The sequence below is a fragment of the Vicugna pacos genome, chromosome 13 (genome assembly GCF_048564905.1).
Source record: "Vicugna pacos chromosome 13, VicPac4, whole genome shotgun sequence".
In the NCBI taxonomy this organism is placed as follows: Eukaryota; Metazoa; Chordata; class Mammalia; order Artiodactyla; family Camelidae; genus Vicugna; species Vicugna pacos.
In genome coordinates this window covers 32,277,718-32,291,790 of record NC_132999.1, presented here as the reverse complement: position 1 = coordinate 32,291,790, position 14,073 = coordinate 32,277,718, and the positions used below count along the sequence as shown (strand labels likewise).

The 14,073-nt window shown below is 42.8% G+C and overlaps 1 protein-coding gene across 12 annotated transcripts in view; it reads right to left on the bottom strand.

Annotated features, from left to right (window-relative positions):
- Positions 1 to 14,073, bottom strand: part of BEND5 (BEN domain containing 5) — a 925,317-nt gene that overhangs the window by 47,255 nt on the left and 863,989 nt on the right. The gene's annotated exons all lie outside the window — the stretch shown is intronic.

The window sequence follows — 14,073 nt, the reverse complement described above, 5'->3', positions numbered from 1 at the left end:
TTCTGGCCAGAAACTGGGGCTTATCTGGGATTTCCAGTTGGACCAGCTGACTGGGGTGGTGAAAAGTTTGTTAAGGGCCCCTCTCAGCCAGAGGGAGCCGTGGTGCCCCTCTCCCCCTGTAGTCTTCCTCCAGTGAAGCCCCCCTCCACAGCCTGCCTGTCTCTGAACTGGGACTTGTTGGAATGAGCAGGGAGTGGAGGGGTGCTCTGAGGAAGGCAAACCCAGGGCTACCTGGGCATTTCTGGAGCACCTAGAAGAGTTTAGGAATGGGATTCCCTGGAATAGCAGTCTTTGCTCTGTCCCTGGTATCACAGGCAGAGGATAATCTGGAGGGGCTTGTGTTCCTCCAGGCAAGCATGAACACCAGCCTTAGAAAAAGGGCTGACTGGGCTCTGCGACATAGGAACCCTGTTTCACATTAGAGGGGTCAGCATCCTCACACTGATGCCTCTGAGGAGGTGGGCTCTGTATCAAATATGACTGCTTATATTCCCATTGCCTAGCACAGACCTGGCACTTGATAAAGGCTCAATGAATTCTGGGTGAAAAACAACAGTAAATAAAAATTCACATTCCTCCAGCCATCCATACTTTTATTCAAGTAACCAATACTTATTGGGTATGTGCTACATGCTAGATTCTGAGCTAAGGACTGGTGGTAGAGAGATGAGCAGACAGGGTAAACACCTGGATCCCTTGCAGTGTTATTGTACCAGAAATTGAGTCTCAGTGTTGGATCCCTGTGCCAAAAGTAGGTTACTGTAAGAATAACATATCTTCTTTGTCCTGGAAACTCTTACAATCTTGTTTGAAAGTATTAAAAAAGTATAAGTAAGTAATTATGTTATAGTGAGAAAAGTATTCTCATAGAGGAATGCTGAATGGTGGTGTCAGACTGAATTAAACATTATATATATTTAATTCATTTTAATGAACTCAACCTATAAGGGAAAAAAACAATAAATATTGTTGCTTAGTAGTGGTGGGTGATTTTTTTCCCTTTGTGTGTTTACATTTACATATTTTCTACAATAAACAGGTATTACTTTATAACCAGAAAGCATTAAACAGTATTTTTTTTAAAAGCACTGTGCTCACATTTCAGATCAGCTACACTAATGATGAAGTAGATAAGCTAAAACCTCCAAATTACTTCACTGTGATTGGGGGAGTGAACCCCATCAACACACAGCTCCCAGACCCAAACGTATAGGTCAGATCAAGTTCCCTTAAACCAAGCCTCTGGTATATATGCGGTGACAGCCAGACATGAGAACATGTTGTCCTGATGCAGATGTTGGACCTTAATAGACCCATATACTTGTGGAAAAAAGAAGAGCCACTCTGAGTTGTTCCAGCAGATTTACCTTCCTGATTATGATTTCTTTGGACTGATCTTCTATGGGTTTTTATTTTAAGAACACATTCCTGTGGTGGTCAAGGGGAAGTAATGTGTAGCAAGACTTCTGATAATTTGCAAGATGGATCATGCAGAGTTGGCCATATTTAATGAAATATCATGAAGCTCCAAACTATGTTTGCAAAATAATTTCAAGTAGCACCATAGCCAAGCTCCTAGCCCATCTAGATGAGAGTGACCCCAAAATATATTACCAGTCTCATCTCTTATCACCTTCCTGGTCACAGTACACTCTAGACACATTAAACCAGTTCACATTTCCTAAAACAGCATGTTTTATCAGGTCTCAAGGCTTTGTGCTTGTTCTGCCCTCATCCTGGGAAGTTCTTCCTCCTGGAGTGCACAGTGTCCTCAACTTCCCCTGAAGGCCAGCTCAGATGTCACCTCCTCTGTGAAGCTTCCCCAACCAGCCTCTCTCCTCAAGCACATGCAAACTCTTTTCTACTATTTTGTCCCAAAACCTTTTATCTTCTCTCATTAGAATAAGCTCTTTGAGGGGGGACAAAAAGGCTATGTAACCTCAGCATCTCAGGATCCTAGCACAGAGCTGGGGAGAAAATGCTTATAAAACAAACACATGAAAGAAAGATACAGCATGAACAAACCTCTTGCAAAGTTTTTCTGAACACCTGTCCCTTCTTTTCAAAGTGGAGAGCTGAATCCTAACTCTGTCTTTCCATTCCCAGTGACCAAAGTCCAGAACACTGATTTCACTCCTTGTGAGATAGACACATCCAGGAACGTATTAAATATCATTACACCGTCAGGTTCAGACACATTCCTCACCCAAGTCAGTGTAAACAGTTCTGATAGGGGACAGTTCCATTTCTCAAGAACCCAGAAAGAAGAAAAGAACAAATAATGACATGGATGCCAACAGGGTAAACATGGACTCAGTACAATTTGCATGTAGGTGCACAGAACAGATTGTAAAGAAGGAAAAGCTGGCACGGGAAGCTCAAAGAGACATCCTTCAGCATCCTAAGGGCAACAGAAAGACATCCTGCTTCCTGTATATCTCACATAGTTAGTCTTTTAACACAGCTTCTAGAGAACTACTAAGTGTACCTCCTCTGTCCTGGTTAAAACTGAGTCAGAGTACCTCTCTGATCCAGGGACTGTAGCCCCAGGCTTTACACATACCAGAAACTCAAGATGTTGATGATTCATTGACTGGCAAATAAAGACAGTTCAAAAGTACAGATTTCAGATTTAAAGAGGTAGTTAAAAATGTTAAGTTCAACCAAATCACAGTGGAATCCCCTCTTCAATATCCCTGCCAAATGGTCATCCATACACTTCTCATACAGTTTTAATGTTTACTACCACCCCTTAAATTTTGGACATTAGTAACTGTTAGAAAGGCTTTTTGAGGCAGAACGTACCACCTTGTAGCTGCCATCCTAGGTTCACCACCAAGAGTCTCATACCAGCCCATCAGATATGGAAAAACTTGGAATCCTAACTTGTTAGGATCTTGTTTGTCTTCTGCCCAGACATCGTCACTTTCTTCACCTGTCTCTTCTCATATGACCTGGTTTCAATGATGATAAAATGTAATACCTACTTTTCCTCCAAAGCTTACTTATAAACCAAACATGCCAGGCACCAAGTATACATGATCTCAGTTTCACACCGAACCCTTGAAGTGGGTATTATTAGGCCCATGATAGAGTTAAGAAAATTGAGACCTATGGCTAGGGAGAACCTGGGGCTCTGGGGAATCCTGGAAGGCTTGTGGTCATGTTTGCGTTTTAGACATTTTAGACTAGAAGCAGTGTCGAGGAAGGGCTAGGCAGAAGCATGACTGGGGAGTGGGAGGCCTGTGATGAGGCTGACTGTCCTCCCCCTGCCCCTCCCCTAACTCCCTTTCTACAGGCCAAATGTACTTTGCCTCTCATCCAAGTCATTTTAATGGAGCAGAAAATGTACACATCTGGGGCAGCTTTGCAACTGTGTCTCCTCTGAGCTTTCCTGTGGAGTTCTGCAGAGCCTTGGGTTAATGTCAAGCCCCTTCAGTTTAGCCAGCCGAAGCATGTTCTGTGGCAACAGGGGGACTTATGTTTCATATTACTGCATGGAATTCTCAATGTACTTTAAAAACTATTTTAAGGAGACCTAGGTTCTGTGAGTTTTTAAAGCAATTGGAGCGTGTCTTTTCAACCTCTCTGCTAATGATTGACCACATTTTTTCATGATTTTGCCTTTTTTCTCTGTGATATTTAATGTGACTTTTCAAGTCTTTGCTCTTTAAATTTTTTATTTTTTTTATTCTACCCAGAAAAGTAACTTGCTGTGCTATGAGCTCAGGGCCATTGTCTTCTCAAGCTGACTCAAGGAAGTAATGTTGTTTCATGGCCACGAGGATCCGGAGCTACTGGGAGGCTTAGGGTGGGCACCACCCTGAGCTGGGTACTACCACCCCAAAGCAGCAACATCGACCCAGTATATCCTTGTGAACTTTTGATGGTGAAGTCTGGTTGAGTCTAGTGTGTGGTTCTGAGCAGGGGAAGAGAGGGACAGACGAGAGGGGGAAGGAAGGAAGAAGAGGAGCTGCATGTTGAGTACAACCACAAAGGCCGGTGAACACTGCCTGGAGTTAGAGGGAATGCCAACTTGTCATATGGGTGACAACCTAGAGGGTCAAAGGAATATGGGCTTTGGAATCAGACCAGTGGTTAAGTCCTGACTTTGACACATCTTTTCTTTACCTTTGGGCAAGACAGTTCACCTCCTTGAGCCTGTTTTCTTATCCATAAAATGAAGCTATTACTATGTATCTTCTGAAGGTATTATAAGAACTGGGGCAGGAGTTTTATTCTGTGTATCAGGATCACCTGGGGAACTTAAAATAAATCCTACTCCTAGGTCTTATGTCCCAAGATCCTGATTCAATTGGTCTAGGGATGGAGCCTGGCATTGATTTTTTTTTTTAATTCCCAGGTTATTCTAATCAGATGAGGTTGAGCACCTCGGAGTTGGAAGAACTTAAGGTAATATACTGGTCACATAGGAATCGCTCAACAAGTTCGAGATACTATTTTCAGGGAAAACATACAGAGCTCTGAAGTGTCTATGTAACTTCTCTAGGGCACAATAATTTCTTTGTTTTAAAAATGACATACCAGTGTGAAAAGAAAATGGTGTATTATAGCCTTAGGTCCTGGATCCAAATCCTGGCCTAATAAGTAAATCCTATCCTTACTAAGTGTGTGGCCATAGATGAGTTTCTTCATCTATTGAAGCCTCAATTTCTTCATGGAAATATTAATTCAGCATCCTAGGGTTGCTATGAGAATCAGATGAGATAATCAATGTAAAATGCCTGGCACAGTGCCTGACACATAGTGAGTTCTCAACATAAATGACGGTTGCTATTATTGTTATTATCATGATTATTATTATTGTTACTAAAGCTCTTACCCCATGCTGAGAGTAAGATGCCTAATAAACAGTTATTGAATCAAGTTGAATATAATGAACTGAACTATGCTGATAATTATTCAACAAGCACCTCGCAGTGTTTCCATCCTAGTGCCAGCCCCTTTAAACCAGAGTCTGCGGGCACGGGTTGTAGTCACCAAAGAAGCTTCCAGATCTCATGTGTTCAGCAGCCTGTGAGGTGACAGGCCTTGCCCAAACCTGCAGCAAACACTTCCAAGGTAATGTGTTTGGACCCATTCATTCTTTCAAACCGACTTTTTGAGTATTTTCTTAGAAAAAACAAAAAGTCGTATGCATCACATAAAATGTAAAATGCAGAAGCGTTTACAGCAATGAAAGCCTTGTGAACAGGCATCCTGATGTGATCAAGCAGACAACACAACAGTCAAGTTCAACCAATCAGGTCTCAGCTATATTTTGATCTCATGTGGGTCACACTCAGGAACTGGCCACACCGATGATCTAAATCCAGGCATTTCAGTCTAGGAGTGGGTATTCCACACAACAGCACAAAGCAAGTGAATTCCCAAATGGCTGGAGACCAGAAGAAGTTTATGAACAGAACTCCTTCCAAGTTCTACCTTGGAAGAATGCAACTTGCCTCAACTATAAATTTCAATTAAGGAGCAATTAGTTTTAGAAGCTGCCTCTGGTTTCCTTTATTAAATCAATTCATTCTGTTACTTACCAGCTGAAAAGTCACTTCTCAAGGAAAGGTCTCCCTGACTTGCTCCTCCCATGCCCCTCCACAGACTAGCTCAGCTCCCCGTTACATATTTCCACAATTCCTTATGTTTTTCTTCATCAAGTTTTTCATAGTATGTAACATGTATTCATTCTATGTTTGTCTATCTCTGCCATTAGATGGAAGCTCCACTAGAGAAGAGACCCTATTTTTTTCTTCATTGTATCCTAGCACCCAGCCCGGCATGAGGCAGACCTTACACAGCACATGCTGAATGAGATGATATCTGAAACAGAACCTGGAGGACAGAGATGTCCCCAAAGGTGAGGAGGTGAGAACGGGAGAGGCCCCGTTTTGTCCCTCAGGGTCTCACCTTCCTCTTTTGAGAGTCTCTCTCTTTCTGGGTTCCCACCATGTCTGGCTCACACCATCTGGCTCCCCAAAACTTCTTGTTTCCTGCTGTGGGCTGGATGTCACTGACTCATTCTAGTCTTCTGATGATGCCAATGTCAATCTGGGAGATAACAGGGCAACCACATGCTAGTTCTATGGTTACCATCTCTGCTCACCTCAAGCCCCCAGGCTCAGAATGTTTGCCCTTCACAGGTCCTCTTAGGGCAAGATGTACCCCACATTATCATTCACTCTTAGGCTTTGGTTTGATAACTCTGGGCTGCCATCCTGGGTCAGAGGCACAAAAGGGAACATTCCTTCAGGGAATTTTGTCATCTCAGAAGCACACATAGTTGCACCACACATAGCAAATCACGATTAACTCTGATTTTCAAACCACATCATAAATTTAGTACAAAGCCTGAAGAAAATGAAACTAACAATTACTGATTTCTATGATAAGAACAATACTGGTTGCTTTAAATATATATGTATATGTGTGTGTGTGTGTATGTATATATATCTCCTTTAATACTTTCAGAACACACACGAGGTTATCTCCATTTTTCTGATGAAGAAACTAAGACTTGGAGAGGTGATAGATTGTTTATAGCTACACAGAAAAGAACTGAACCTCGGTTTATAGATCCAAAGCCCAGTTTCAAGGGCTCTTTTGATAAAGGCTTTGCCCCAGAGTTTCTTGAAGTAGCAATGAGTTGAATTGACTGAAGTTTAATCCTCACTCCCCTTTCTTAGAGGCTTGAATCCTGACTAGAAATCTGAGAGCTAGATCTTATGGGAAAATCCAATATCTGTCATTCCAAGCATCCCTAAATGATTCTGAGAATACTGATGGATTTGACTGTATTATCTGGAGTTTCTCAAATCGTGGTCTCTAACTCTAGACACCCTGGATTTTTCAAGAACTCTGAGGTTTCTAACTGCTCAAGCAGATTTCTACAGTCTTATACCCTCCTTTGATGACCAGGGACAACCTACTGGGTTACTAACCAACTAACCCATTACTTCATGGTCTAGGGGCAGGCTCCTCTAGGCCACGACCAAAGAGGATCATAGAACTCCAGTCAGAGAAATCTCTGTGAGAAGTGTCCTCCCCTCCTCCCTCTTTTCTCATCCTGCTATTTGTTACTTGGAGGGACAGGAACAAGAATAGCTGTGAACCTTTGTGGAATGTTCACCTCATGCCAGGCTTTACACACATCTTTCATTTTATCTTCCAAGCAATCCTGGGCAGTAGGTACTATAAGTAGCAGCCTCATCTTCAGGTTGAAGAAACTCAGGCATAGGGATGTTAGGTAACTTACCCAAGGTTACATAGGAGTAAATGGTGGAGCCAGGATTCAAACTCAGACTACTTGACTCTAGAGCTCCAACCATGGACTTCTACCCCAATTCTGGCTCCTCTGAGTCTGATTCTTGCCCCAGTGAGGATGATCTGTGCCTTCCTAGCTAGGATGGGATGACGAAGGATCATTTATCCTCAGAGGCTCACATGCTGGTTTTCTAGGGATGTCCAGACCACCTTAATTGGTCCAGGTGAGATCCTGGCAGGTACTACCTCAAAAAAAAATCCTGGAGTTCATTAATCTTTTCATCCTACATTGTGGTGGATAGTAATGTACTAGATTCAATCCATAGTATAAGGATGGCTTTCTTTTATTTACTCAAAATCAGTTTCTTAATTTAGTAGGGCCACCTATTATGCCAACCCCAAAAAAGTTCTCGACCTTTAAGTTTGTCTATTATGATGGAAATTGACTCCTATATACAACATACAACACATTTGTTGATAGTTCTTTTCCATACACTCCTTTAATGCTGATGGTGGGTGAATTGGTGTGCAGAACATCAAAACCCTACCTACCCTTCTTTACTATCAGGCACACCTTTATTATCATGGAAAGTAAATAGCTAGAATAGAGGAAAAAGAGATAATTAGTTAAGAGTGAGGCATTTTTTTCTAAAACACAGGACAGACAGGTGCAAGACACACGAGTATGTGAGATTCTGGATAAAATGGTCAGAGAGTTTAACTCAACTGGGTGGCAGAGTAAGTAACTGGACAGGCCCCTACCCCCACCCTCTAATGCTCCCTGCCACTTTGCTGGGCCATCAGATGGTCTCCAATCACTGAGTTCTGCTTCTGGCTCGGGGACTCACTGTGGAAAGGCAACTTGACCCAGAAGGGGTTATGAGACAATAGGAAAGTAAAATATGCACAGGTTTTAGATTCAGATTTGGGTTTAATTATTGCTTCATCACCTTGAACAAATCTCTGACTGTCAAGGTTTTCAACTGTCAAATAGAATCTTATAAAGATTGGCATGAGGTCTAACTGACTATGCATGTAAAATGCCTGGCAGCCACAATGCCTCACACACAGTAGGTTCCAAAAACCATCAGTTGTCTTTTTTACTCTCATTTTCTGAGAAAGTCTCTACTACCTTTTCTTTTCAGGGGGGTCACAGGGTAATGACAAGGATGGATCCCCACAAGCCAGTTATTTTGGAGTCAAGTATCTTCCCCCTTCTCCCCCCAAACTGGGCAGCATTCCTGCAGAGACGCCACCAACCAGCCCCTTCCTGGCCAACGCTAGGGCAGTAGGCCTTGTTTAAGAAAGCTGGAACCTTAGTAAAATCTGCACTTTTATAAAGTTTTAGGCCTTAAGCTGAGTTTGGGGTTTTATTGTCTGTTTTTAAAATTACGTTCAGATTTTGTATATTTAAAACATGCCTTTAAATTGTGAAACACAGTGTTCTCAATCATAAAAAAAGGATGAATTTTGTTATGCTTTTCTATTCCCATTTCTGGGTTCTTTTTTTGTCTCCTTATATGAATTTTTCTGTGATGCCCTGCCTTATGTCCTAACTTATCTGGGATACTAGCTGTGAAAATTTGGGCAAGATTCTTAACTCCCATAAGAGTGCCTTACTCATTCATTCATCTACCAATGAACTATTTGGTGAAGGTTCATTATTTGCCAGAAGCTTTTATTAATACTTGGGATACAGCATAGACTCCAACAGACTCTTTTCTTATCTATAAAATGCAAAACGAAACTTTTAGGATCGCTGAGAAAAGTGAATGAGATAATATATGTAAAAGAGAGGAAGAAGTGAAGAAAAGGACTAAAATTTATTGAGCTCCCTACTCTGTTCCTGGAAAATAATTGCTGCTATTCTTGCTTTACAGATGCATCAACTGAGGTTCAGAAAGGTAAAGTGAGGGCCCAAGTTATACCCTGGATTCAAACCTAGTATGAAGTTTCCGCTCTGCTACATTGTCTCCTGTGGTCCCTGTCATACCACTTGATATTCGGTAGGTATGTCAGTTCCCATCAGCAACTCCGCATAGAAGCTGGGAGGCTGTACTCCTCTTCTTGCTAGCTGATACTTCTGATAGCACCAGTTATGATTTGGGTAGATTAAGGGGTACTTGAGTGAAAAATCCAACTCTTGTCCCCTAGTTCCTTGGGGAACAAGATGTAAAGAAAATTCATGAAATGCAGGGGATGGAGGACATATATATTAAGCTTATGAATTTAAATTTCCTGCTGGAATAGGCAAACAGTTATCAGTAACTCCAGGTTGTCAAGGGGAAGGGCTCTGTGGTCCTCTGGCATCCAGACTCATTGGCTTAGGAGACAGCTGGGACATAGACTCTTGGCAAGAGGAGCACTCTTTTTCTCAAGCCAAACCATCTCTGCTACTGTGACCTTTAAGGATGAAATGTTCAAAAAGCTATCCCTCTGACTCTTACCACACCTCAAATGAAGGCAGACCTCAACTGCACAAACAACTAGGTACATTTTTCCGCTTGAGATGCTCAATATCCAAGGAAGAAAGAGTCTTCTAGGAAATGTTCACTTAGGGCCTGCACACTTTCAAGAGGCTGGAAGCAGAGTAGGAAATGAGATCACCCTGCTTACACTTGGCAAGGGGGCAGCAAAACTGCCCCAAGCTAAATAAGCTAGACGTGTACACCCTTTTCTCAATCATCTCTCTGTTTGGACAGGTCACAGCAAGAGCACAAAACAGATTTACAAATGTAGGAGCCAGATAAGCACTACTGACATGGTTTTAATTTTTTGAGCAAATACTTCCCTTCGGTATTAAGAAAAGGAAGGGCCACGACAGAGAGTGCTTGTTGCCACTGAGAAAACTTGCGAGGGTTACCAGAATGAAAAGGTAGACATGAAGGAAGCAAAGCAGAGCTCTGTATGCAAAAAAAAGGGAAAAGAAAAAAAATCTTTTCCTTGGCATAGAAAAATTTCATCCTGAAGGTTCTTTTTCTTTTTCTTTTCTTGGCAATGTAATAAACACCTCAAAATAGAGTTATAAAACGGAAACAGATTCTATAGAAACCAAGAATAGTGACTTCAGAGAACTTATAGTCCAAACCTTTCATTCTAGAAATAATAGAACTGAAGACAGAAGGACAATGATTTACCCCAAGTCACAAAGTTTGTCTCTGACCAAATCAGTTCTGGAACCCAGCTTCTGGTGGGCCTTTCCTCTGCCCTATATTGCCATGCTTTCTCTTGATTACAACAGAAAGCCTTCAGAAAAAGGTGATCTCATTTATGCCCATGGCATTAGATTGCCTACTCTTAGACAACCATATAATTCATCATTTTCAAGGTTTAGTACCAAGAAAGATCTTCTCCTAGTTGAGGGGACCTCCCAATTCGCTCACCTTCCCCTTGAAGTCTCTCTCCAATCCTGCTGCCATGTCTGAGTGGCCCCCTCTGTGCTGCTCTCTATTCTCTTGCCTCCATCAAGGGGATTCTCCAACACTCTGGCCAAAGCATGATGAACCCAACCTATTTTGTTGGGGGGTAGGGGGTGGGAGGAGGGGGTTGCACTAAGCATAGCTGATGTGCAGTCTGGACTCCCAAAGAGGCTTGACTGAAACAAAGATGAAAGAAAAGGCGGCAGAATATAGTGGAGTGATCTGAGTTTGAAATCAGATAAACCTGAGTTCAAATCCCAGTTCCACAGCCCATTAGCTGTGCAGGCCTGAGCAAGTCATTTGACTGCTCTGAAGTTTGGTTTCCCTATCTGTGGTGTAGGGAGACTTATCTCCCAGGGTATTTGATACAATTAAATAAGAGAGTATACAAAAAGCACCCAGCCCAGATCTTTGCACACAGTGGGCACTAGTATACACAAAGCATTAAAAAAATGTATGATTTAGAAAGCACAGGCTTATAGTCAAAACTCAAAAAACTTTCCTGGACTACTTTCTCTGTGCTAAGCGTTGTGACAGAAACAAATAAGAAATGGGCCTTACCCTACAGGAAATAATGTTTCCTTGGTGTTATGGGTTGAACTGTGTCCCCCTACGAAAGCTGTGCTGAAGTCCTAATCCCCCCTTCCCATATCTGTGAATGTGCCCTTACTTGGAAGTAGGGTGTCTGTAGATGTAGTCAAGTTAAAATGAGGTCGTTAGGGTGGGCCCTAATCCAGTATGATGGATGTCCTTATAAGAAGAGAAAAAGGGCACATGAGGACAGGACAGAGACACACAGGGATCATGCCATATGACTACAGAGGCAGAGATTGGAGTGATGCAGCTGTAAGCTAAGGAATGCAAAAGGATGGCAGCCACCACCAGAAACCAGGGAGAAGCAAAGAAGGATTCTACCCAGAACCTCAGAGGGCACACAGTTTTGCTGATACCTTGATTCTGGACTTCTAGAATCCAGAACAGGGAGAGAATAAATTTCTGTTGTTTGAAGCTACCCAGTTTGTGGTACTTGGTTCAGCAGTCCTAGGAAACTAACACAATTGAAGAGACCTGCAAGGGAGCCAATTCAATAATTATAGCAGAAGTGGAATAACATTGAGTTCCCTGAGCTGAGCTTGTTACATTTATTCAATTATGTAACCTTGGTTAAGCCAGGAAGAAGGCTCTTGTGAGGCTCAGTGCTAATGGAGGTAAGTGTAAGTGGAGGTAGTTTGTCCAAGGAAACGGCCAGCCTGCGTCTGCCTGAGGAAGCAAGGAGGGCTTCCTAGAAAGCATAGTTGGAGGTGACACCTGAAGGATGGCTAGAAGCCCTGCAGGTGTGAGAGGGCAGGGAGGACAGACACCATTCAGGCTAGAGAGCCCAGTGTGTAGCAGAGAAGTGTGAGCTAGTTTTGGAATTATCAGGAAACTACAAATATTTAGGTACTGCTTGGAGCACAGTGCCATTTATCTGCCGTCTAGACTTTCTTCTCCACTTTTATATCCCACAGCCATCTCTTATTCAAAACGTCCCAAACTGAACTAAACCCTTCTTTCTACCCCGACTCCTATCTCCTCCTATCTGTTCTTCCCCCGCCTTCCCTGATTTGGTGAGTGCTCCACGTGCCCACCCAGCCAGCCGGGCTAGTGGTCTCAGAATGCCTGCACACTCAACTCTGGGAATGGACTTCCTTTTCATTTCTGATTTACACAATCATTTCTGAGCTTTACCATCTCAGTTCTGATGGATTCTCACTTGGCACAAGCTCCCAACACTCCAGCTGTGTCTCTCGGCCATATTCCGTCCAGCCAGGCCTCTCTGCCAGATAATTAATGATCTGTAAACAAATGCTTAATTGCACCAGGGGAGCACATAGTTAAAGAAACGTGATAAAGCAAAGGATCTTTCTTATAATATGAAGACTATTTCTCTCACAAAACCTACCACACCCTCAATTTGTGATTTCATCTGGATTTTCACTTCACATATTAAATCTAAAGCTCTCTTACAGCAGAATCCCCAAAACACAAGAACAAAAACTTTTCCAAGGGACAGATGGTATAATCCTGAGGGGCAACCATGTCAGGTGCTTCCTAAGACACTCTTATCTTTCTAAATCCAACCCCTTTGGCCCTTAGACTCAAGAATTGGGCACTTGCCGGGGGTAAGGAAATTTTGGCTACTGGCAACAAAGGGAAGGAAATGTGGATTTATTAAGAATCTAATATATGCATGGCTCTTATATTTATGCTCTCTCATTTTCCTCTTCACACTAACCCCATGAACTGCTGCCCACTGTATAAACAAGAAACCTTACCCAAGCTAGTGCCAGCTTGTAAGGAAGATGACTAATGTTGAAAGGGTGCCTGAATTAACCAGAATGAGATCACTGTCCCTAGGTACACTCTTTCAAGCTGTGTGGGTGATCTAGTCACCATACTGCCTTTTCTAAGTGCAGATGAAGTCCTTAGTCAAAGAGTAAGCCTTCTGCCCCGTCCTGATTCCCCAGGTGGGTGGGCAAGAAGCTGCAGTGGAAACTTTTCTGTTTGCTGCTGCCCTGGGGCTCTACCCTCTTGCTGGGAGTCAGTGGTAGGTGCTACTGTGGGAGGGGCCAATCCAGCCCCATGGGTCCTTCAGAGAGGAAGCAACTTGGCTCAGATCTGAAATTGAACGTCCTCTGGGGAGTTTGAAGAGGTGGTTTTTGTGCAGTTAATAATGGCCTGCCTGTTTCAGAAGAGGAAGCACAACGACATTTTTAGAATAGTTAGTGGGGTGCTACAGAACCCAGAAAATGTACCCACAGAAACCCTCCCCCTGCTTATTTGTTTAAGAAGACACTCCGTGTTCACAGGGACCTGCCCAAGGCCAGGCTCTGTGCTGTGTGCTGGATCTTCAATCTCTGTCTCTTGGAGGGCCCCTTCCTATCTGTGCTTACACATACGCAAGTCTTGCCCAGCCTCAAAAAATGACCAGAACCACCTCAAAACCCCTGTCTAAACTTGCCTTTAGTTTCTTCCTTCTCTCCTCCTCTTTACAAGCAAAACTTTTTGAAAGCAAGTGCAGTCCACATCTCCTATCATCATTTACTCACGTCCCATTCACTCCTCAACCCCACTGCAGTGTGGCCTTCACCTGTACTGAACCTGCTCTCTAAGGTTATCAATGACCTACTGAATTCAAGGTCACTGCATTCCTTCATTTGGTCTCAGCAGCATTCACACTGTTGACCTTGTCTTCTTTCAGAAATGTTTTCTCCCCTTAACTTTAGTCATCTTGATCTTCTTCCTACCACCTCTTCAATAAGCCTCCATTTTCATGATAGACTTCTCTTTGAGCCACATCTTTTTTTTTTTTATGAGGGGGAGGTAATTAGGTTTATTC